This window comes from Stomoxys calcitrans, chromosome 4 (genome assembly GCF_963082655.1).
Source record: "Stomoxys calcitrans chromosome 4, idStoCalc2.1, whole genome shotgun sequence".
NCBI classification, from domain to species: Eukaryota; Metazoa; Arthropoda; class Insecta; order Diptera; family Muscidae; genus Stomoxys; species Stomoxys calcitrans.
In genome coordinates, this window is record NC_081555.1 from 36,619,024 (window position 1) to 36,645,509 (window position 26,486).

The 26,486-nt window shown below is 40.9% G+C and overlaps 1 protein-coding gene across 4 annotated transcripts in view; it reads left to right on the forward strand.

Moving 5' to 3' along the window:
* LOC106085694 (Ca(2+)/calmodulin-responsive adenylate cyclase) overlaps window positions 1-26,486 on the forward strand; it is a 374,401-nt gene that overhangs the window by 230,846 nt on the left and 117,069 nt on the right. For all 4 annotated transcript variants that reach the window (XR_009398222.1, XM_059368290.1, XM_059368291.1 and 1 more), the window contains exon 3: window positions 10,329-10,355. The gene's annotated coding sequence lies outside the window, so the exon portion shown is untranslated. The remainder of the gene's footprint in view (window positions 1-10,328; window positions 10,356-26,486) is intronic.

A 26,486-nucleotide genomic window follows, 5' to 3' on the forward strand; every position in this document is an offset into this window, starting at 1 on the left:
GTGATGATTTTGTTGTTGTATTATCATTTTTTTTACTTTTAATTGAGCTGAAGTATATATGCCATCAAGGAGGTAAGTTTGATAAATGGGGGTTTCAGGAGTAGGCGAGATGGAGGAGTGAGTGTTTTTGGATTTTCTTGAATTTGGGCCGCGTGACGCTGTTCCATCGATACTTTGATGGTGTGTATCCTTCTTCTCATTCCCGATGGTAGTCAAATATACAAGACTTTCCAGGAGCTCACACCCTTTTGAGAATGATTGGTCAGCTGACCCGACCATATAATCGTACTAAAGAGATTTTTGTTTTTTGGTCGAACGTTTCGTATGTAGAATAGATTAACGGCAAATATCTTTCCACCTGACTTTGACATTCAGATTATAATCCAAAACAAATATCAATAAACACTACTCCCTCTACTCCCATGTACTGCATCCATAGGATTCATCCTCTGTGTTTTGATCGAAGTACAAATGAAATCCAAATGCAAATTTTGCCCATGAACATTCCACAGAAGCAAACTTCCACATATCATTGCATGAAGTCCGATTCAAGTTTAAGCTCAATGATAAGGGGCCTCCTTTTCATAGCTGAGTCCGAACGGCGTGTCACAGTGCGACACCTCTTTGGAGAGAAGTTTTACATGGCATAGTACCTCACAAATGTTGCCCGCATTAGGAGGGGAAAACCACCGCTGAACATTTTTTGTGATGGTCTCGCCAGGATTCGAACCCAGGTGTTCAGCGTCATAGGCTTACCTCTGCTCAACGGTGGCCTCCAATGCAGAAGTTTGCAAAACAGTAAATGAAGAGACTTTTCTTGGCTGAATATTTGTTGGAGGCCCCTTTAAAGATCGCGAAGAATGCCCTGAGACAGGGAAGTGCTCCCACTTAGGCAAGGGCTGGTTTCCACAATAGCCTCCTTCTCAATATGCGAATAGTTTTCTTGCAACAGTAAGTCAAAGGTCTTGGGTGCCCCAGTAGCCGAGTTGGTAGCATGCTTGGATTACCAGTTCAGGCGAATCCCGCCTGAAGCCTTGGCCAATCGCTACTGTGGTATCACAATGGACTTGAAATTATCTAAGTGAGTCTGTAAAGGACTGCCACTCTTACCTAAATCTAGCCTAACCTAAGTCAAAGGTCTCCCCGGTAGGTTGCGTGCTCGAATTTCCAGTGCGGAGATGGGTCGTGGATTCGATTGCCAACAGAAGCCTGTCTGTCGCTTCTCTGGTATCACAAAAAAAAAGAATTCCACCCTAACCTAACCTAAAGCCAAATATGCTAATTTTTGACCTTTGGCTAATTGTACGATTCCGGTAGAGCACCACGTTTCATTATTGGCCTTGAGAAGAGTACATACAAGGGGTGCAAAGTGTTATGCACCTGGGACAACTAAACTCAACTTCCAAGTGTCTGCTTCTGGGCCCCAATGGAAATCGCATAATGGAAATCTCTACTCCTGTCGCAACCCGATATGAAGGAGATGGGGAGCTTAGAATGGGAGCGGTACACCGAATTTCTTTTGAGGCTACTCGTCCGATTTTCAACTATAGTTGTATAGTGTTGCATGAGGCAACGGGCAACTGTATCCTTCGCAAGGTGATCGAGATGGTAAAGGATACGGCGGCGTTGAGTTTCACTAATGCCATTGAGCCCTAATATATGCTGAATGAGGGCGCCTTTAAACTTTTGGCACTCTTCTGTTCTGCTAGAGGATGGCGATGGGAATTACAGGCATGCTAATGTAGCGCACCGAATTATTTACCAGTGTTTCCTTGATGACGGGTATGCCCGCTTTCCCCAGAACTTATTGTAGACACAGATAGGTCTAAATTTGATAGGGGCACATTGAGTTCCTTCATTGAGCTATACCCGTCCAAAAAGACCGGTCTAGAGTCTTTCGGGAGAAGATGTTCGCAGTCTGAAGGCAAAGGAGACGATTGGATGCATAAACAGCTGTACTATCACGATAAACATGGACAATAGGGCATGGCGACGCGTCGTTGAAATCTCTGGCGTTGGGCTTTGTGAGGTCCAGACTAGTTAGAAGAGGAGATAAATTTCATAGATGATGTGTGGCTGAAGATGTATGAAATCTGACAAACCAACTCCTAATGGATCTCAACAAAGAAGGCAAGACACCTAAGGTACCGGAATCTTAACTCCCAGTTTTGATATAGGTCATCTGTGTTGGGGGAAGTAAGAAACTTAAATCTTCGATTCAAATCAGTCCTGGAAAATGTATACCGAGGGAAGAAGTCGTACTATGTGCGCCTTCTACTCTTGCAGGATAATGTTTAGTAGGAATTGGAGGATTAGCCGCAAAGAAGCCTTACGGCACAGGTCTATTAGAGTCTAAATTCTGAACTTAACAGCCAAGATGGCGCTCCACCCAGTAAGGAAGATCTGACCATACAGAAACCCGAGAAGGACCAACGGGGAGAAGTTTAGAGAACAGATGCAGAAGCTGGCCACCCTAGCGGGCCTCTGGAGTACGCAAGGGAACTGGAGGCCGCAGTGGATCTTGTGAGGAGATGCCTTAGCGTGGCCTTTTTGAAGGCTTCTCCACCACCAGTACCGCCGCGTTAAACCAGCCAGTCGCCGTAGTTGAAGGTACTCAGGAGGGACAGCTGGATACGGTGGAAATTTTGATGAAAGCACATTTCCCAGGTGGGCAGGAAAAGGTCGGCGATTAATATATCGCAATACCGACATATGCGGCCTTGGGGGATGGCCATATCAGGGACATCGTTGACGAGGATAAGATAGTGTGAGCAGTCCTCACTTTTCGGCCATTTAAGTTGGCCGGACCTGATGGTATTATCCTGGAACTGCTGCAGGAGTCCCTTGGAGTTACCCTCCCCTGGCTTGAGCGGATCTTCCGAGCGAGCCTGGCATGGTTCTATATACCGATGGTATGGAGGTTGGCCTTTTTCCCTAAGGCGGAAGAAATAAACCACAGCACGACGAAGGATTATAGGTCTAGAAGTCTGTCATCGATTTTGCTGAAAACACTGGAAAGACATACCGACTGACGCCGGAAAACTTCACTGGGGCGAAACACGCATATATCAAAGGCAGGTCGGTTAAGATGGCACTCGACGTAGTAGTACGAAAGTTTGAGTCGTCCCTCCGGAAGAAGGAGTACTTCTTGGTGGCCTTTTTAGATATTGGGGGGGCATTCAATTATGTGGAAATAGGATCGGTAGAAGTCGCTCCGGATTTTAATACCACATTCGTATTCTACTCTCCAATACCTTTCCTTTGATATCTATATTGTCCCGATCGGTCCACTTTTGATATTGGGTTGTGTTTTTGGCATAAGGGGTAGGGTCCATCCCCCTTCTGATACCAAAAAATTATATAACCTATGTTTCCTTCCAGACCAACCTACACAATATGCGAAAATTTCGAGAAAATCGGTTTTGCCGTTTTTCACTCTATACCGATTGAACAAATCGAGTCCCATATATTCGTGATTGGCTAATGTGCCCATTTTGAACATTTTTGTGGGGTTGGGGTGACCCCCCATTACTTCGACTTGAATTTGTATGCCTGATTCATTATCTACTCCTGCATACTTTCCATTTCATACCCATATTGTCCTAATTGGTCCACTTTTGATTTTGGGTGGTGTTTTTGGGGTAACGGTGGAGGGTCCGCCGCTTTCAGTTATCAGTAAATTATACAGCCTTTTCCTACTTATTGACCATATTTGTAATCTACTCCCGAATACTTTTCAGTTGAGTCCCATATTGTCATGATCGTCAAATAAACCTAGTTTAAGGAGTTTTGGGGCTGAAGCGGCCCCCCAGGTACTTGGACCCAACTTTTATTATGAAATTCGTACTCTACTCTTGAATACCTTTCATTTGAATTCCATATTGTCCCGATCGGTCCACTTTTATTTTTGAGTAGTACTTTTGGGGTAAGGGGGAGGGTCCGCCCCCTCCCGATATCAAAAAGTTATATAGCCTACGTCAAATTACCGGTACTCTTTGGTTTGAAAAACTACAAATTTTTCCTCTGCCATTCCATAAGGGAAGAACAGGGATACTTTTCTGGTAACAGTAAACTTTTGGGGTACTCCCGAATACCTTTCATTTGAGTCGCATATTATTGTGATCGTCAAATAAACCAATTTTAAGGGGTTTTGGGGCTAGGGCGGCCCCCAGGTACTTGGACCCAACTTTCATTATGAAATTCGTACTCTACTCTTGAATACCTTTCATTTGAATTCCATTTTGTCCTTATCGGTTGACTTTTATTTTTGGGTAGTACTTTTGGGGTAATGGGGAGGGTCCGCCCCCCCTCCCGATATAAAAAAATTATATAGCCTACGTCAAATTACCGGAACTCTTTGGTTTGAAAAACTACAAATTTTTCCTCTGCCATTCCATAAGGGAACATCAGGGATATTTTTCTGGTAACAGTGAGTGCTGTCCGGCTCGACTTCAACTTAACTCCCAGAGGCGAACTTCTGGGAGTTTTGCACCCTTTATTCCCTATTTTCTGCTCAAAATTCTTCAGTATCGTTGCGATTGAAAGGTACTCTTCTTCCTACACCACCCTCGTTGTGGCCACACGCTGAATGTTACTGACTTTTCTCCGCCATACATAATAATAAATCGGACGGACGGGTCCATAGTCTACTCGCTACTGTTGTTACTCACTTTACGCCGTTTGTATTTATATTTGTTGTTGTTGTTGTTGATGTTATTTTTGTTTTTTTCCGCGTCCATCCAACTTGGGTATCGGCTATAGATGGTCGGTGGGTTGTATGGTCGGTGACTGATAAATTCTTTGCATTGCTGGAAGGTGTACAAAAAATAAAATAAAACACAAAAACAGACGACGATGAGCCTACTACTGACGATTGCTGTGAGCCTGGTATTTAGCATGAATTATCATAAACATGTCTGTGACACTTGTTCTTTGTGTGTTTGTCGTTGGACGCCTGCATTATCATAAGAGGAGGCAGGCGGGCAGCTAGCTGGTTGCCAGTGATATTTCCGGCATTGATTTTTCAAAGCGGAAAAAGAGGCCTTTCTTAGTAGGTGGCTGTCTGTGGTTGATATGAGGATGATACATTGCTGCATTTGGAATGATGCTGATGCCATGATTCTGGCTGCCGGTGACGTTGCCCATGATGATAGTGCTGATAACGATGATAGTAACAGCTGGCATACTCCAACTGGTGATATGACATTTATACACTCACCATAAAAGAGAGGTGTTTCCCCAGAATTTTTGTTTTGGGGGTTTCAGTGGAAATCCAGTGATAAGCAAGTGAACACCGACAACTGTATTTTATCACTTTGTGCCATTGGGTTGTGGTGGGCTTTATGGCAGCAGCTACCACAATTATGATGGCTTCAATTTTCTCATATCACATCGAGGTATAGGCGTTCATAAATTCCAGCCAGCTCTTTAGATAGCCAGTGTTTTTGTTTCAGCTTCTTCTTCCACTTTTTCTCTCCAAGTGCCACTGGTCCCGTATCATATTTAATAATTTTTACGGACATTGTTGTTGTGGTTGGTGTTTGTTTGTATGTTTTCTATATACTTTGTATGTACAATGGGCCATCATGTGTGCGGGCTATCATTTTCCACTCTCATATTCATTTAGGCAGGTTCGTTTGAGTGGACAACCTGCCTGGCTGCATGCCTACCCATCAGCCGGCCGGCCGGCCAGCCGGCATGGTAGGCATCATAACATACATAACAAACCGATATGGGTTGGCAAGGTATCTTCTGAATTAATGGAATTCAAATCAGCATACTCGTATGAGAAATGCGTTGCATGAATGTATGTGGTGAACATCCATGTCACTCATTTTCTCATACTCAAGCGATATCAATTTCAAGCTCTCTGTAAAAAATCAGACAAAAAGTTGGGCATTGCTGGAATCCCAAATATTTGCATCGATGGAGAAAGCATTTGATACCAAAAAAAAAAAAACTGAAATATTTTAAACTTTGAGAATGACAAAGATTTTTGAAACGCAATGCAGCAGGGGTAGCTAAAGGTAGCCTCCTCAATGTTGGCATTATGAATGTCAGGTCAGCGAGGCGGTGGAACGAAAAGAGAAGAGAAATGACAAACACCACATTTTCGAACCAAGCGGAAATTTTTAGCGAAATTTTGTCTTTAGAGAAATTTTCATGGAAATTTTGTCTTTAGAGAAAAATTCTTAGAAATTTTGTCTTTAAAGAAAATTTCATGGAAATTTTGCTTTTAAGGAAAATTTCATGGAAATTTTGTCTTTAGAGAAAATTTCAGGGAAATTTTTCATGGAAATTTTCCTTTTAAAGAAAATTTCATGGAAATTTTGTCTTTAAAGAAAATTTCATGGAAATTTTGTCTTTAGAGAAAATTTCATGGAAATTTTGTCTTTAGAGAACATTTGATGGAAATTTTGTCTTTAGAGAAAATTTCATAGAAATTTTGTCTTTAAAGAAAATTTTATGGAAATTTTGTCTTTAGAGAAAATTTCATGGAAATTTTATCTTTAGAGAAAATTTCATAGAAATTTTGTCTTTCCTTAAAAGCAAAATTTCCATGAAATTTTGTCTTAAGAGAAAATTTGAATATGCCAAGGAAAGTACGATCTGACACTGCACGGAAGCTGGACATTGAAAAACTGCCAACATAACAGATTGATGAAAGCACTCCTTGTTCCGATGATGTAATGGCGCAGTGGCAAAGTATTGCCCACTCCATGGAAAATGCCGCGAAATCCGTACTTGGGTACCCAAAGCCTCCTCCAAGAAGCCCATGGTATGACCAAGAGTGTCGAGATTCTACTGAAGCCAAGAATGCGACATATAGAACAACGCGTCAGATGACAACGCAGAGACAAAGAAGGAAATCTAGTAACTAACACAGATAGCATGCTGAGGATATGGAAAGAACATTTTACCCCACTGCTAGTATCCGACGTTGGCGACGAAGAGGATACCGCTGAACCAATCAAGGATGATGGTATACAATGTTTACCTCCTAGTCAGAATGAAGTCCGAGTAGCAGTGATTCGACTAAAGAACAACAAGGCAGCAGGAGCAGACGGGTTACCCGCTGAACTATTTAAGACCGGAGGCGACACGCTGATGAGGCACATGCATCAGCTCGTCTACGCAATCTGGCTAGAAGAACGCATAACCGATGATTGGAACCTCTGCATACTATGTCCCGTACACAAGAAAGGAGACAAGACGGAATGTGCCAACTACAGAGGAATAAGTCTCCTCCCCATCGCATACAAGATACTCTCGAGCGTACTGGGTGAAAAATTAAAACCTAAAGTCAATGAGATAATTGGGCCCTATCAATGCGGCTTTAAACCTGGTAAATCTACCCTGGACCAGATATTCACACTGCGCCAAATCCTGGAAAAGACCCGAGAAGCCGCTTTCGATAACATTCATATATCTAAATATGGACCGATCTAATCCATATTTAGGTCAGATGTCGGGAGGCTAAAAATAACCCACTGTTGCAAGTTTCAGCGAAATCGGGGAATAAATTAATCTTTTATGGCCTTCCAACCCTTTATCGGAGATCAATCTAATGGCTGTTATATCTAAATATAGTCCGATCTGAACCATATTTGGGTCAGATGTCGGGAAGCCTTAAGCTACTCACTGTTAAATCGGATAAAAAATAAAGCATTTATGGGCATTAGACTCTTTATCGGAAAATCGGTCTTGATGAAGACTAGAACTGCATCAAGAACTTAACCAGTGTGCATCAAAAAGACAACAGACGGACGGACAGACACACGGCAACGACCGAAATATATATACTTTGTAGAGTCGGAAATTGATATTTCGATGTGGTGCAAACGGAATGACTAAATGGATATTCCCCCAATCCTACGGTGGTGAGTATAAAAACACATTTTGTACCCCATGCAATATTTACATGGTTTTCTGATGTATTGCCGAAACCCGAACATTTACATCTACTGTTTATGCCTTCAGTTGTTCTCCTTTTTACGTATAGTGTAAGCCACGTTCCAATTACTTGTTAATCGATTGAACCTGTTTTCTTGTCTTGCTATCTGTACTTTTTTTCTTTTACATTTGCCATTTGGGCTTTTGTTGGACATTTACAAGATCATGGCTAATTAAGTCGCTTCCATGGACAGCTTTGGATGGCATAGCGTTAGTTTATTCCACTTAGTTCACTTTGAGGTATTTTAAAGGCCTGGGGAACATGGTTTTGAGCTCCCCCTAACCATTATTAGTGTCAATTAATTAATTCATTCATTGTTCAATTGAATGCACAACGAGACGTTAGCCAGTGCTGTGATCTCAATTTGAGCAACAATTGTTTGGTTTCACTTCCATTACTTTTAATTATGCAATCGATACACTTTTGCGCACTATGCCCAGAACGAGTGTAAAAGTGAGGCAAACTTTTAATTAAAATGCAATTCATTGTTATCCCAGTAGCATTCAAGGAAATGAATTTATCAATTATTGGACAAGGTTAATAAATTTAAAGAATTGCGTTTCTATTTATCAAGAACTTCATAGGGGTATAGAAAAAAAATTAAGCATAAGAAGAGTTCATTTCGAAGGCATACAAAAGGGGCTTTGTGTCAAAGAATTATAACATAAATAACCAGTAAGGAAGGGCAAATCGGACGAACATATATATGGGAGCTATATCTAAATCTGAACCGATTTCAAGCAAACTTCTCAGTTATTGTAGTAGTCGTCGAGGGTGGCGTTGTACAAAATTTTGGAAAGATTGGTCAATAAATGAGCTTGCAATGGCTCTAGGAGTGAAAATCGGGCTATATATATACATATAAGAGCTATATATAAATCTGAACCGATTTCTATGAAATTCATCAGTAATATCTAGAGTCATAAGAAAATCTTTCCCACCAAATTTCGAGAGAATCGGTTAACAAACGACCTTTTTATTGCATTATTTCAGCAAATCGGACGAACATATATATGGGAGCTATATCCAAATCTGAACTGATTTCAAGCACACTTCTCAGATATTGTATGAATCGTCGAGGAAGGCGTTGTACAACATTTTGGGAAGATTGGTTAATAAATGCGATTGCAATGGGTCTAGGAGTGAAAATCGGGCTATATATATAAATGAGAGCTATATCTAAATCTGAACCGATTTCTATGAAATTCGCCAGTAATGTCGAGAGTTTTAAGAAAATCCTTCCTACCAAATTTCGAGAGAATCGGTTAACAAATGACCATTTTATTGCATTATTACTGCAAATCGGACGAACATATATATGGGAGCTATATCCAAATCTGATCCGATTTCGAGCAAACTTCTCAGATATTGTGGTAGTGGTCGAGGAAGGCGTTGTACAAAATTTTGGAAAGATTGGTTAATAAATGCGATTGCAATGGGTCTAGGAGTGAAAATCGGGCTATATGTATATATGAGAGCTATATCTAAATCTAAACCGATTTCTATGAAATTCACCAGTAATGTCGAGAGTCATAAGAAAATCCTTCTTACCGAATTTCGAGAGAATCGGTTAACAAATGACCATTTTATTGCATTATTTCTGTAAATCGGACGAACATATATATGGGAGCTATGTCCAAATCTGAACCGATTTCAAGCAAACTTCTCAGATATTGTAGTAGTCGTCGAGGAAGACGTTGTACAAAGTTTTGGTAAAATTGGTTAATAAATGCGATTGCAATGGATCTAGAAGTGAAAATCGGGCTATATGCATATATGAGAGCTATATCTAAATCTGAACCGATTTCTACGAAATTCACCAGAAATGTCAAGAGTCTTAAGAAAATCCTTCCTACAAAATTTCGAGAGTATCGGTTAACAAACGACCTTTTTCTTACATTATTACCGCAAATCGGGCGAACATATATATGGGAGCTATATCCAAATCTGATCCGATTTTTTCCAATTTCAATAGGCTTTGTCTCTAGACCGAAAAACATGCCCATACCAAATTTGATCGGATGAAAATTACGACCTGCAGTTTGAACACAAATTAACATGGTCAGACAGACGGACGGACAGACGGACGGACGGACAGACAGACGATCATAGCATAATCGAATCGGAAAGTGATTCTGAGTCTGATCGGTATACCTATCAATGAGTCTATCTCTCTTCCTTCCTTCCTTATAATACCCTGTACCACAGTTGTGGTGTAGGGTATAAACATTACATCAGAGGTGGTACTTGCACTTAGTAACTTTATAACCAGCACCAATTACTTGCAGTACTACATAATAGAGTGCTGACCCATTCAAGTTTTATGCATGTTTCTATGCAATATGTTAATGTATTTTTGCTTTCTTCGTTTCAGGAATTGCAATAATAAATTATAAATCTGGTAAGTAGCAACTATCAGACACAATATTTCTTTAAATTGCCAAAAAGAAATCATCCTTGAACTTAGGATGTCAAAACTGAGGCTTGAATGATACAAGAACTGTACACTCAACGAAATTTGCAAATCCAAAATAGCAAAAATGTTTGCTAAAACAACAGTCGGGCGGAGCCGACTATATATTACTCTCCACCTACGCTACAATTATAAAATCGGGCAATATATAAATATATAGCTATATCTAAATCTGAACCGACTATTCAAAAGATCGTTTGAAAATTGTTGTTACTACGGCCGTATAAGGGCAAATCTGGCGATAAAAATGTATGGATGCTACATCCAAATCTAAACCTATTTTGATGAAATCTCGCACATATGTTAAGATCAGTAACAAAACAATCCGTGCCAAATTTTGTGCAGATCGGTTGAAAAGTTTAGCAACTACGGCCAGTTTAAGTGCAAATCGGGCGATACATATATATGGAAGCTATATCTAAATCTGAACCGATTTTGATGAAATTTTGCAGATATGTTAAGATCAGTAACAAAACAATCCGTGCCAAATTTTGTGCAGATCAGTTGAAAATTGTCCTTACTACGGTAATTTAAGTGCAAATCGGGCGATACATATATATGGGAGCTATATCTAATTCTGAACCGATTTTTATCAAAATCAATAGCGTTTGTCCTTGGGCCAAAAAAGTGATATGTGCAAAATTTCGTGATGATTGGACAACAAATACGACCAACAACAAATGGCCACAGCAAGAGCGTTTTTTGACCAATCTTGCCAAAATTTTGCATAACCCATTTCTCGCCTTATAGATGTCCTAATCGTGTGGTGTTATTGTGGTTTTCGCTCTGTTGAAGAGTTTTCTGCAGTCCTTTCTTAGATCAACCAACTCTGGGTCCCTGTTTGCCCCTTGGCTTGGCACTAGGGCATGCTGACACAAGCGCGGGCCTTCACCTTCGGGGTCTTTCCGATCCGCTTGACCACTATGTCTATATCCTCCGTATGTTTCATTTCCATTTCTGATCTAGAAGGGATAGACGTGCATAATTTGTGCCGAAATGAATTCCAATCAACCTTTCTTTTGCTTAGCCGGGGGACCACTTTAGCAGTATTTTCTCCAAGGCCGAGACTACTGTCGCAATGATCAGAAAAGCTGTGGTCATCCAACACTTCCCAGTCGCTTATTGTTGCGCTTATATTTTCCGATACTAAGGTACCTAGTCTAGTACCTCCTGCCTGTACTTGGTAATAAAGGTCGGCTTATCTCATTTATTACAAATCGCCCGATTGCAACTTATAATATATTCGATAAGCAGCTCCCCCCTTTCGTTGACATCCGAACTGCCCCATATCTGGTGATGTACATAAGTATCACTTCCGGTTGAGTAAAGAACACTAGATATGTTTTTGAAGGGCTGTCCACCAGACTACAACACCATAAAGCGTTATGTGTGGGGCGGACAACCTTAGTATAGACTCAGTGCATGACACGCGGCTTACACCCCCAACTCTTGCAGGTGTATGGGTCGAGATTTGTCTTTTCTGCCCTTTACAAATTGAATTGGATTTTGCGTTTTCAGCAAATGGATCAATGGTTCCATCAAAGGACACAGGGGCCACCTTACATCTCCTGCTCAAAAGAGCACTTGATCCCATATAATAATATCAAATTTCTACTCTTCTCAGTCAATGAATCGGTCTGTTTTGTAGGTGGGGCGGGCACCCAGATACTTGGCCTCTATTATTAATATCAGCGTCGTATTCTACTGTCTAGAGTCCTTTCATTTGAGTCCCATGTTGTTCCGATCCTCCCAAATGGCGTGTTAATAAGTTTTTCGGGAGCTCGGCGGCCACGGAGATTCTTTTTCCCCATTGTTGTAACCAGATTCGTTCCCTTCTTCCAAAGACCCGTTTTGTTCACATCGGCTTACATATCGATTTGGCAGGATTTTTTGATCATTTTATAACCATATTGTCCCAATGGGAACACATGTCCTTTTTGGTGAGATGTTTTGGGATATCTTTCGGATCACAAAGATATCCCAAGAGATTGTAAAGCAGAATATGGGAAAATACCCTTAGAGATGAATCCAATATTATACCCACCACCGTAAGATAGGGGGTATATTCATTTAGTCATTCCGTTTGCAACGCATAGAAATATCAATTTCCGACTCTACAAAGTATTTATATATAGTTCGGATCGTCGGAAAATTCTAAGACGATATAACGATGTCCATGTGTCTGTCCGTCCGTCTGTTGTAATCACTATACAGCTTACAAAAATTGAAATATTGAGCTGAAATTTGACAATGACACGTCTTTTTGATGCACGCTGGTTAAGTTCTTGAACGGGTCAAATCGGACCATATTTGGATATAGCTGCTATATAGACCGATCTGCCGTTAAAGGGTCTAATGCCCATAAATGCTTTATTTTTTATCAAATTTTGCTGAAATTTGAAACAGTGAGTACCTAAAGGCTTCCCGACATCTGATCTAAATATGGTTCAGATTGGACAATATTTAGATATAGCTGCCATATAGACCGATCTGTCGGTTAAGGTCTGAAGCCCATATAAGCTTTATTTTTTATCCGATTTCGCGGAAATTTGAAACAGTGAGTAGCTAAAGGCTTCCCGACATCTGACCTAAATATGCTTCAGATTGGACTATATTTAGATATAGCTGCCATATAGACCGATCTGCCGATAAAGGGTCTGAAGCCCATAAATGCTTTATTTTTTAACCGATTTTGCTGAAATTTGAAACAGTGAGTAGCTAAAAGCTTCCCGACATCTGACCTAAATATGGTTCAGATCGGACTATATATAGATATAGCTGCCATATAGACCGATCTGCCGATAAAGGGTCTGAAGCCCCTGAAAAGCTTTATTTTTTAACCGACTTCGCTGAAATTTGTAACAGTGAGTTGTTTTGAGCTTCCCGATATCCGAGCTTAATATGGTTGAGGTCGGACTATATTTATATTGCTGCCATATAGACCGATCTGCCGATAAAGGGTCTGAAGCCCCTGAAAAGCTTTAATTTTTATACGATTTCGCTGAAATTTGAAACTGCGGGTAGCTTTAGGTCTCTCAATATCCGTCCTAAATATGGTGCGGATCGGACTATGTTTAGATATACATATAGACCGATATACCGATTAAGCTTTATTTTTTGCCCGATTTTGTTGAAATTTAAAATACAAAATTCAACAGTGACTTATATTTAGTAGACCACTCAATGTCCATACCGGATTGCGACGAGAGGGGGTTTATATATACCCGAGGTGGTGGGTATCTAAAGTTCGGACCGGCCGAACTTAATGCCTTTCTATTTGTTTCTATACTCGTACCCACCACAGTAGTATGGGGGTATATTCATTTTGTCATTGTATTTGCAACACATCAAAATGTCCATTCCCTATAAAGTCTATTTATATTCTTGGTCGTCTTAAAAATCCAGAACGATCTAGCCATATCCGTCCATCTATCCATCCGTCCGTCTATCTGTTTTTTAAAATCACTCTTCAGTATTAAATAAAGAGATATTGAGTTGAAACTTTGCACCGAATCTTTTCTTGTCTATAGTCGAGTTAAGTTCGAAGATGAGCTGTATCGGACTATATCTTGAGATAGTACCTCTAGAGACAGGTCCCCCGATTTAAGTTCTTGGGCCCACTAAAGACGCATTGATTATCCCATTTCGCTGAAATTTGGCACAGTGAGATGTGTTGGGCCCTTGGGGTTCGTATTGAGAATATGCCGATTTCCAGATTAAGTTAAAGGAGCCTTTTTTGACAGATCTCATTTAAATTTGCAACAGTAAGCTCTTCAATATCCATGCCCTATATGATCTCGATCGGTCTTTATTTGGTTATAGCTGTCATATGTACCGATCTCCCTATATAAGGTCAAGGAGCCATAACAGGCGGATTTATTGCCCAAGTTTGCTGAATTTTGGACAATGAACTGTATAAGACCCCTACAAATCTTGACTACGGTGTAGAACGGACTAGCTAAGGTTATAGCTACCATATGGTACAGCAGTTACTAGGTAAGGTAGGTTAGGTTGAAAAGAGGGTGCGGATACAAATCTGCAACATGCCGTTCCTAATCTGCAAACAAGGTTTCAGAACCTGCAGAATTAACTGGTGAATAAGTGCTAAAAAAGTGGGGCCATGTAGGGAAGATGATGAGACTTTGGAGAATTTCCTAGGGAATTCCCAACTTCGATTTTCTTTTTCGAGGTTACTTTTTAATATTTAGGACGCACAACAAGTCGATTACTGGCTAAGGTGGCCATCCTTACTTCTCACTTCTTTAACCATAAATTGCTGTTAGAGATGTGAGCCATATATATTAAAATATAAAAGAAATAAATTTTCCATTCACGTTTTGTTTTCAACACTAAATATAAATGCCAATCAAAATATAAACAATTGTTTTTACTTATTTATTGTTTATTTTGTAAAAAGTTCTATTTCAAGAACTGCTGCAAATTTTTGCATTGTGGGCGTTGAGTTGCTGCTGTTGGCCAAATGAAATGATGTGAAATGTTCTCAAACCGCAAATTAGAAAATAAAAATTTAAGAAAATAAATCACGAATAGAACAAATTGCAGTTGAATACATTAAAAAAAAAATAATGTAGCACTGAAATTTTATCGAAATGTGTTTTGGATCTTCCTCCGTTGCCGTTGCCGCTGCTGCTGTCTGATGTCTGTCGTCGATGTCGTTGCAATAAAATGTGTGACACAGTGTCACACCTCTTGCATTTAAATCGTTTAATTGTCGACGTAACTCACTGTGACTTTTGTTTGTTTGCCTGGCCTGGTCTCTGGCCTCTGGCGATGCCTTCACTTGCCAGCACAACATTTATGCAAATGTTCGAAAGCAAAACCAACTGTGGGGGGTTGCCTGCAATGTATCATGCATTTTGTCATATCTGCTCTTGCTCTCTGACTGTGTCCCCTTGAAAGATATGCCAACTGACTAACAGACAGACAACAGTCATCCACTGAAGTGAAATGCACTGAATTTGTTTTAAATATAAAACATTTGTTCCACAAAGTTGCAACGGAATATCTTTACCCAAAGAAAATGAAATTAACATGTCTGAGTGCATCTTTGGGGGATGGTAAATGTTTTGCCACGCTCATGGAATAATTCAGGGCATGTAGACATTTCATATTATCTCTCTTATATGTATATTTTGCAATAAAAAGAAGGGCTTAAGGATTTCTAAAGATGTAAGCAAACAAGTAATAGCGTGCTAAGTTCGGCCGGGCCGAATCTTATATACCCTCCACCATGGATCGCATCTGTCGAGTTCTTTGCGCAGTATCTCTTTTTAGGCAAACAATGGATAATGATTATGGACGGAGGAGGAGGAGCTATATCAAGTTATAGTCCGATTCAGGGCTCAAGAAGCAAAATCGGGAGATCGGTTTATATGGAAGCTGTGTCAAGCTATAGATCGATTCAGATTATATTGCACAAAATCTGTGCCAATTCGGATGAGAATTGCGCCCTATAGAGGCTCAAGAAGTCAAGATCCCAGATCGGTTTATATGGCAGCTATATCAGGTTATTAACCGATTTGAACCATACTTGGCAAAAATTGTTGGAAGTGATACAAAAAAACCACGTGCAAAATTTCAGTCAAATTGGATAGGAATTGGGCCTTCTAGAGGCTCAAGAAGTCAAGACCCAAGATCGGTTTATATGGCAGCTATATCAGGTTATGGACCGATTTGAACAATATTTTGCAAAGTTGTTGGAAGTGATACTAAAACACCATGTGCAAAATTTCAGTCAAATCGGATAAGAATTCCGCCCTCTAGTGGCTCAAGAAGTCAAGACCCAAGATCGGTTTATATGGCAGCTATATCAGGTTATGGACCGATTTGAACAATATTCTGTAAAGTTGTTGGAAGTGATACCAAAACACCATGTGCAAAATTTCAGTCAACTCGGATAAGAATTCCGCCCTCTAGAGGCTCAAAAAGTCAAGACCCAAGATCGGTTTATATGGCAGCTATATCAGGTTATGGACCGATGTAAACCATACTTCGCACAGTTGTTGGAAGTAATATCAGAACACTATGTGCAAAATTTCAATCAAATTGGATGATAATTGCGCCCTCTAGGGGCTCAAGAAGTCAAGACCCAAGATCGGTTTATATGGCAGCTTTATCAGGTTATGGAACGATTTGGACCATATTTCGCACAGTGGTTGGAAGTGATATCAAAACACTATGTGCAAAATTTTAGTCAAATTGAATGAGAATTGCGCCCTCTAGAGGTTCAAGAAGTCAAGATCCCAGATCGGTTTATATGGCAGCTATATCAGGGTGTAGACCGATTTGAACCATAGTTCGCACAGGTGTTGGAAGTGATATCAAAACACTATGTGCAAAATTTCAGTCAAATTGGATGAGAATTGCGCCCTCTAGAGGCTCAAGAAGTCAAGACCCAAGATCGGTTTATATGGCAGCCATATCAAAACATTGACCGATTTGACCCATTTACAATCCCAACCGACCTACACCAATAAAATTTAATTGTGCAAAATTTCAAGCGGCTAGTTCTACTCCTTCAAAAGTTAGCGTTCTTTCGACAGACAGACGGACGGACGGACCGACAGACGGACAGACGGACGGGCATGGCTAGTTCGACTTAAAATGTCACGATGATCAAGAATATATATACTTTATGGGGTCTCAGACGCATATTTCGAGGTATTACAAACAGAATGACGAAACTAGTATACCCCCATCCTATGGTGGAGGGTATAATAATGAGATGTACCCCCTTTTTAACCCACAACCATTGGAGGTATAGTTATCGAAATATTGATTTGCGTTCCCATAATTCGTAGTATTTTCTGTGGTCTTGCCACTCTAAGTCGAACTAACAGTGTCCGTCCGAATGTCTAACGAAATCAAGAAAGCAGTCAAACTTTTCATAGCCATTACCGAAGGATGGGAGTATATTCATGTTGTCATTACGTTTGCAAGACATCGATATATCCATTTCCGACCCTTTAAAGTACATATATTGGGTTGCCCAAAAAGTAATTGCGGATTTTTTAAAAGAAAGTAAATGCATTTTTAATAAAACTTAGAATGAACTTTAATCAAATATACTTTTTTTACACTTTTTTTCTAAAGCAAGCTAAAAGTAACAGCTGATAACTGACAGAAGAAAGAATCCAATCACAGAGTCACAAGCTGTGAAAAAATTTGGCAACGCCGACTTTATGAAAAATCCGCAATTACTTTTTGGGCAACCCAATATTCCTGATCGTCGTAAAAATCTAAGACGATCTAGCCATGTCTGTCCGCCTGTCCGGCCGTCTGTCCATCCGTCTGTCCGTCCGGCTGTCTGTCTGTCCGTCCGTCTGTCCGTCCGTCCGTCCGTCTGTCCGTCCGTCTGTCCGTCCGTCTGTCCGTCCGTCTGTTTGAATATACCCCCATCCTTCCGCGATGGGTATAAAAATGACTTTCAGCAAAACCATTTTTTGCAAAAAAATAAAAATGTTAACAAATTGTTTTAATTCACTCTGATTGATTTCGATTCGAAAATTTTCTCGTTATTGCCATAATTTCCCGTAGGCGATGATTGAGATTTGTGTGTGCATTGTTTTCGTTTTTTTTGTTTTTTGTTTTTGTTCGCCATTTCGCTCCAATCCAATCACAGTGAATGATTGAAATCAATTTGTTACGACGCTTTTAATTAAATTACTTTAATTATGGCAATTGATGAAAAAATTTCGCTTCAATTAATATTTATTTTAATTTTATTGTTGTTGTTGTTCATGATGATGATGATGATGTTGTTGTTGTAGTTAATATTAGTGGCTGTGCTGACATAATTAAAACACAGGTGAGACCTGAGCTATACCAAATTTTTTTCCAAGTATTTTCTTTGTCAATTTTTTTTTATAGAATTTCATTTGCTTTACTCGTAGATATATATATATAAACATGTTCTGTTTTCTCACAACAACAGCAACAACAACATGAATAACAAATAAATACTAAAAGGCAGCAACAAATGTATCTTCAGCCGTCAATACGACATTCATGTGTTTGGTTAACTCAAGTGTTTCCAATCAATACAAATATTGACTAGCAACAACGGCAATGTGTTTCCTTGCCATGCCCAAACTGCTCTCGCCCACACATGCGGTGGTCCGCAACCCCTTATCATACCAAAATATTGAACTCATCCATCCATCCATCTATCCACTAGTTGCTGGTTGCGAACGTCATCTTGTATTGATGAATTTATTTGAGCAGTAGGTAGTAGATCACCTCCTTCTACTCTTCATCATCATCATCTCCCTCATAATATCTCTGAAGATTTCTTTGGGATTGTTGAGTGTAAAATGATTTTATTTTTGGCATACGAAACCACACCGTAAAAAGAATTAGTTCGCCTGAACTCATAAAACTCACCAAAAGATATGGCCTGAAATTAGTGCCAAATTATAGATGTGAAAAGCCAAGAGAACAAGCGCTTGAAATGTCAGTTTTACACGCGTTCGCCTGTCTGCCCTTATGTTGCTACGTAGACGTGCTAGCCTACAACTGCCCATCAGCTAATATGGCTGTATATTGGTACTCTTTCTTGATTTTCTTTTGTTGCTGTTGTTTTAATGAACTCAGTGTTGTTGTGTTGTGACGTCTCGTTTTTTAATTTCGCTCTGCTTTCTGGGTGTGAGTGTGAGTGTGTGTGTGCGTGTGTTTTCAGTATTATTTCACATGCGTAATGAATGTTTACTCACAATCTGCCATTTAATTGCAAACACAGGCACAGCTTTGTGATCAAAGTGATTTTTTTAAATATCCTTCTGCCAAGGGGAGATGAGAGAGAGAGAGAGAGAAAACTTTAAAGCCTTTTTTTTTGCATGCAGAGCAATGAACCGCTGAACTAGGTGCTTTAAATAAACCAATCAGGCAAATGTATACAGAGGGGTAAGGCTATATGTTAATGAAAACGAAACATCGCTTGAAAATTTACGAAAGGGAAAGAAGGTCCAATGTGCTCCCGGCATCCCCTAGGTTAGAGAAACATGCCTCCCCTCACTGAAGGACATTTCGTCAATCATTATATTGCATTGAAGGGAATTCACTTTCGGAGCTCATAGGTCCAATGTGCTCCCGGCATCCCCAAGGCTAGAGAAACATGTCTCTCCTCATTGAAGGACATTTGGGCTATCATTATAGTGAATTGAAGGGAACTCACTTTGGGAGTTCATGGATTACCCTTCAACTCCTGAATCCTGGCATTAGCATTTAAAATTGTTTTCAGTGGAAAATCGGAACAGCACAGAGCAATATGGCAAATAAAGTCGCTACGGTTCAATTCATTAGAGAATTAGCTTCAAATACAAATCCTTGAAACGGAATGTAACCCAATAAAAACACCGCTGAAAAAGCCACGGAAGAATCTATGTTTGCAATATGAAAGTTATTTCGAACTAGGTTAGGTTAGGTTTAAGTGGCAGTCTGCCATCAGACTCACTTCGACGTTTTCGTCCATTGTGATACCACAGGAACAGAAGAAGGAAGATGCCTTCTAGTTCCTACCGTTGAACCATCCAGATCACTTTAAAAAGCCCAATAACTTGCGAATGTTCAAATACAATTTTTATACCCACCACCGACGGATGGGGGTATATTCATTTTGTCAATCCGTTTGCAACACATCGAAATATCCATTTCCGACCCTATAAAGTATATATATTCTTGATCAGCGTAAAAATCTAAGACGATCTAGCCATGTCCGTCCGTCTGTCCGTCTGTCTGTTGAAATCACGCTACCAGTCTTCAAAAATAGAGATATTAAGCAGAAACTTTGCAGAGATTCTTTTTTTGTCCATAAGCAGGTTAAGTTCGAAGATGGGCTATATCGGACTATATCTTGATATAGGCCCCATATAGACCGATCTGCCGATTTAGGGTCTTAGGCCAATAAAAGCCACATTTATTATCCGATTTTGCTGAAATTTGGGACAGTGAGTTGTCTTAGGCCCTTCGACATCCTCCGCTAATTTGGCTCAGATCGGTCCACATTTGGATATAGCTGCCATATAGACCGATCCTCCGATTTAAGGTCATAGGCCCATAAAAGCCACATTTATTATCCGATTTTGATGAAATTTAGGACAGTGAGTTGTGTTGGGCCCTTCGACATCCTCCGCTAATTTGGCTTAGATCGGTCCACATTTGGATATAGCTGCCATATAGACCGATCCTCCGATTTAGGGACTTAGGCCAATAAATGCCACATTTATTATCCGATTTTGCTGAAAATTGGGACAGTGAGTTTTCTTAGGCCCTTCGACATCCTCCGCTAATTTGGCTCAGATAGGTCCACATTTGGATATAGCCCCCATATAGACCGATCCGCCGATTTAGGTTCTTAGGCCCATAACAGCCACATTTATTATCCGATTTTGCTGAAATTTGGGACAGTGAGTTATGTTAGGCCCTTCGATAACCTCCGTCAATATGGCCTAGATCGGTTCAGATTTGGATATAGCTGCCATATAGACCGATCCTCCGATTTAGGGTCTTAGGCCAATGAAAGCCACATTTATTATCCGATTTTGCTGAAATTTAGGACATTGAGTTGTTTTAGGCCTTTCGACATCCTCCGCCAATTTGGCTTAGATCGGTCCACATTTGGATATAGCTGCCATATAGACCGATCCTCCGATTTAGGGTCTTAAGCCAATAAAAGCCACATTTATTATCCGATTTTGCTGAAATTTGGGACAGATCGGTCCACATTTGGATATAGCTGCCATATAGACCGATCCTCCGATTTAGGGTCTTAGGCCCATAACAGCCACATTTATTATCCGATTTTGCTGAAAATTGGGACAGTGAGTTGTGTTGGGCCTTTCGACATCCTCCGCTAATTTGGCTCAGATCGGTCCACATTTGGATATAGCTGCCATATAGACCGATCCTCCGATTTAGGATCTTAGGCCCATAACAGCCACATTTATTATCCGATTTTGCTGAAAATTGGGACAGTGAGTTGTGTTGGGCCCTTCGACATCCTCCGTGAATATGGCCTAGATCGGTTCAGATTTGGATATAGCTGCTATATAGACCCATCCGCCGATTTAGGGTCTTGACCAATAAAAGCCACATGTATTATCCGATTTTGCTGAAATTTGGGACAGTGAGTTATCTTAGGCTCTTCGACATCCTCCGTGAATATGGCCTAGATCGGTTCAGATTTGGATATAGCTGCCATATAGACCCATCCGCCGATTTAGGGTCTTAGGCCAATAAAAGCCACATTTATTATCCGATTTTGCTGAAATTTGGGACAGTGAGTTGTGTTGGGCCCTTCGACATCCTCCGTCAATTTGGCTCAGATCGGTCCAGATTTGGATATAGCTGCCATATAGACCGATCCTCCGATTTAAGGTCTTAGGCCCATAAAAGCCACATTTATTATCCGATTTTGCTGAAATTTGGGACAGTGAGTTGTCTTAGGCCCTTGGACATCCTCCGCTAATTTGGCCCAGATCGGTCCAGATTTGGATATAGCTGCCATATAGACCGATCCGCCGATTTAGGGTCTTAGGCCAATAAAAGCCACATGTATTATCCGATTTTCCTGAAAATTGGGACAGTGAGTTGTGTTAGGCCCTTCGACATCCTCCGTCAATATGGCTCAGATCGGTTCAGATTTGGATATAGCTGCCATATAGACCGATCTCTCGGTTTTAGGTTTTGGGGCCATAAAAGGCGCATTTATTGTCCGATGATGCCGAAATTTGGGACAAAGAGCTAAGTTAAGCCCCTCCACATATTTCTGCAATTTGGTCTAGATCGGTCAAGATTTGCATATAGCTGCCATATGGACCGATCTCTCGATTTAAAGTCTTGGCCGCATAAAAGGCGCTTTTTTAATCCGATTGCACTGAAATTTGACACACTGACTTATGTTAGGCTTTTCGACATCCGTGTCGTATATAGTTCAGATCGGTTTATTTTAAGATATAGCTACTTAAAGACCAATATTTTGTTATATACAATTGAACAATGACTTTTACTTATTAGTATTTGGTCCAAATCGGAACATATATTGATATAGCTGCTGTGGGGCATAAGGTATGAGTTTTGCACCGGATTTTGACGAAAGGTGGTTTACATATATATCCGAGGTGGTGGGTATCCAAATTTCGGCCCGGCCGAACTTAACGCCTTTTTACTTGTTTTTTTTTTTTGCAAATTTTGCCCATGAACATTCCATTAAGGAACAGGGGCGTACTTCTCGCATTTCTCACATATCAATGATTGCAGTCCGATTCAAGTTTAAGCTCAATGATAAGGGACCTCCTTTTTATAGCCTGGTCCGAATGGCCTGCCGCAGTGCGACACCTCTTTGGAGAGAAGTTTTACATGGCATAGTACCTCACAAATTTTTCCAGCATTAGGAGGGAAAAACCAATGCTGAAATTTTTTTTCTGATAGTGCAGTCCCATTCAAGTTTTTAAGTTCGATGATAAGGGGCCTCCTTTTTATAGCCCAGTCCGAACGGAGTGTCACAGTACGACACCTCTTTGGAGAGAAGTTTTACATGGCACAGTACCTCACAAATGTTGCCAGCATTAGGAGGGGAAAACCAACGCTAAAATTTTTTTCTGACGCTGAAGTCCGACTCAAGTTTTTAAGTTCAATGATAAGGGGCCTTCTTTTTATAGCCCAGTCCGAACGGAGTGTCGCAGTACGACACCTCTTTGGAGAGAAGTTTTACATGGCATAGTGCCTCACAAATGTTGGCAGCATTAGGAGGGGGAACCACCGCCAGGCGTTCAGCGTCTTTGGCGGACATGCTAACCTCTGCGCTACGGTGGCCTCCATTTCGGGCCAAATCTTGGGAACGCACCACCATGGATTCTGCTAAAAATTTATTAAAAAATAAATGAAGTTGTAGGGGATAATTTTATTCTACATACCAAACTTCTGTCAAACCAGTAAAAATTAATGTTTCTAGGAACCGAACAAGGATGATCAAGAGACCGATTTACATGGGAGCTATATCAGGTTGTAGACTGATTTGGACCGTACTTGACGCGGTTGTTGGAAGTCGTAACAGAACATCGCCTGCAAAATTTTAGCCAGATTGAACAAAAATTTCGGTTTCCAGGGGCTCAAAAAGTCAAATTGGGTGATCGGTTTATATGGGAGTTATATCAGGTTATAGATCGATTCAGACCATACTTGGCACAGTTGTTGGAAGCCATAATGGAGTACTACATGCAAATTTTCAGCCAAATCGGACAAAAATTGCGGCTTCCATGCCCTCAAGAAGTCAAATCGGGAGATCGGTTTATATGTGAGCTATATTAGATTATAGACCGATTTGGACCGTACTTGACACAGTTGTTGAAAGTAACAACACAATACTATATGGCAAATTTCTGCCAAATTGGTAAAAAATTGCGGCTTCCATGGCCTCAAGAAGTCAAATCCGGAGATCGGTTTATATGGAAGCTATATCTAAATCTGAATCGATATGGCCCGTTTGCAATTCCCAACGATCTACATCGATATTAAGTATTGACTGACTTTCTCTTGACATGAGCATACTCTTGGTAATTGAGCAGTTCGCTGGATGTCCTACTCTTTATAAGTAGTAGAAAAATCGTTAGGCCTAAGGATCGGTAAGCCTTTTGTGTCGCATAACTTGCCTTACCGGGCTTGGATATAAATACCACCATTGCTTCCTAGTCCTAGGCACGCTGTGGAAATAGTGGTAAGATAGGACTCCAGATAGTCAGCCTCCTTCTGTAGTAACGCCGGAAATATTTTACGGTTCAGGAAAACATAAATGGTTGGAAGCTTCTCAAGGCTTCCTTTACCAAAAATTCTGTAATGATGAGCCTTCGATCAAACTAATTATTCCGGTGTCTTCGTGAGTCCCTTCGTAGCCTGTGAAAATACATTTTCATCAAAAGCCTCAACATATCCTCCATTGTCTCTGCTCTGATTAGAGAAGGAGCGTTCCATGGAGACCTTCCAATCCTGAACCTCATCGATTACAATTTCCGAGCCTCCTCCCTAGTCCTAATAAAAAAGGTAGCAGTATTATCAATATTAAGTGATATTAGATCGTTAGTATTCAAGAAACGTGCCAGGGCTTAGCCCCGCTTATTAATGTTGGTACTACCCCACGACATGTGGTGATAGTTCACATTGCATCCTATTAGTACCTTATCTCCTGTCTGTTTTGCCTTCTCGCTCCGGTGGAGGTTTATCTGGATGACCTCACTCACTGGTAATGGGCTTCTTGGGAGTAGGTGATGGTCTCATCGTCTGCTCCCTGTGCTTTAGGCTGTATTGAGTTCCCCTTCACTACACTGCCTGATGTCATCGAATTAGGTTCTTTGTATATCCTAATCTTTCGAATCTTGAGAAAGCTGTTCGTTAAACTGCATTGTGTCTCTCGTCCCTGCACTGCCTGATGATCCAACATTAGGATCTTTGCCTATCTTAGTCTTCCGAATCTTAAGTAAATGAGTCCCTGTTCATTAGGCTGCATTAAGATTTCTGTCACTGCACTGGCTGATGTTTCAATATAAGGATCTTTGCATATCTTAGTCTTCCGAATCTTGAAAGAGTTGGTGCTAGTTCCATCGTTAGGTCCCTGTCCGATAGGCTGTGCTGACTCTCTCGCCCCTTCAATGCCTAATTTTTAATATTAGGATCTTCGCTTGTCCTAGTCTTCCCATTAATGGAACAGTCGGCAATGGTCTCATCGTCAGCTTCCTGTTTGTTAGGCGGTATTGAGTCACCTGCCACTGCACGGCATTATGCCTCAATATGAGGATTTTTGCCTATCCTGGTCTTTCGAATCTTAAAATGACCGCCATGGCCCTCTATAACGGCATGCCTTGAGTCTTACCCAAGCTTGTCACGGAAACTTGATCAATTCCCAACACAAGGAGAGTTCCTGTTCGATAGGCTGTGTTGAGTCTCTCGCCCATGCACAGCCTGATGTTTCAATATTAGGATCTTCGCTTGTCCTAGTCTTCCCATTATTGGGACAGTCGGCGATGGTCTTGTCGTCAGCTCCCTGTTTGTTAGGTATTGAGCCACCTGCCACTGCACGGCATGATGCCTCAATAAGAGGATTTTTGCCTATCCTGGTCTTCCGAATTTTGAGAAGACCGCCATGGCCTCGTATCGCGCCATGCCTTTAGTCTTAGCCAAACTTGTCACGGAGGCTTGATCAATTCCCAACACAAGGAGAGTTCCTGTTATATAGGCTGTGTTGAGTATCTCGCCCCTGCAATGCCTGATGTTTCAATATTAGGATCTTCGTTGTCCTAGTCTTCCCATTATTGGGACAGTCGGCGATGGTCTCGTCGTCAGCTACCTGTTTGTTAGGTATTGAGTCACCTGCCACTGCACGGCATGATGTCTCTATATGAAGGTCTTTGCCTATCCTAATCTTCGCAATCTTCCAAAATACTGCCTTGCCCCCGTAGTATGCCATGCCTTGAGTCTTAGCCAAACTTTTCACGGAGACTTGATCAATGCCCAACACAAGGAGAGTTCCTTCCTCCTTCTCCCTCCTGTGGAAGACCTCCCATTTCTCTGTGACCAAACCTTGGCTTTGCTCGCCTAGGAATCCCAACATGCATTCCGTCATGAAGTTTGCTGCCCCATCCTTTGATGAACACCATTGGCTTGGTGAGCTGGGGGATGTCCATCTTTCTCACCTGATCGAACTTTGCGCCCTAGAGAGTGTGGATACTTCCAACGTGCTTCTTGATGGTATCAATACATTCTGTTGACATAAAGCGTGGTATACAGATGTTCCTTCTATACTCCCAGCTCATCATTTGTATTGATGGACCCTCTTCATAGTTCCACACATGATTGAAAATCCGCTCCTTTTCCATATCCTCGACTTGGGACCGATGATCTGGTGGAACCCTACCGGATGTACAGCCCATATTGGGGACTGCATAGGTTAGCTCAACTCTGTTGTGCTGAGAAAGGTAAGGTGCCACTCGCCAGAGTGGGTAGGTACACTCTGGCGAGTGGCTCCTTACCTTTCTCAGCGACCATCTTTCC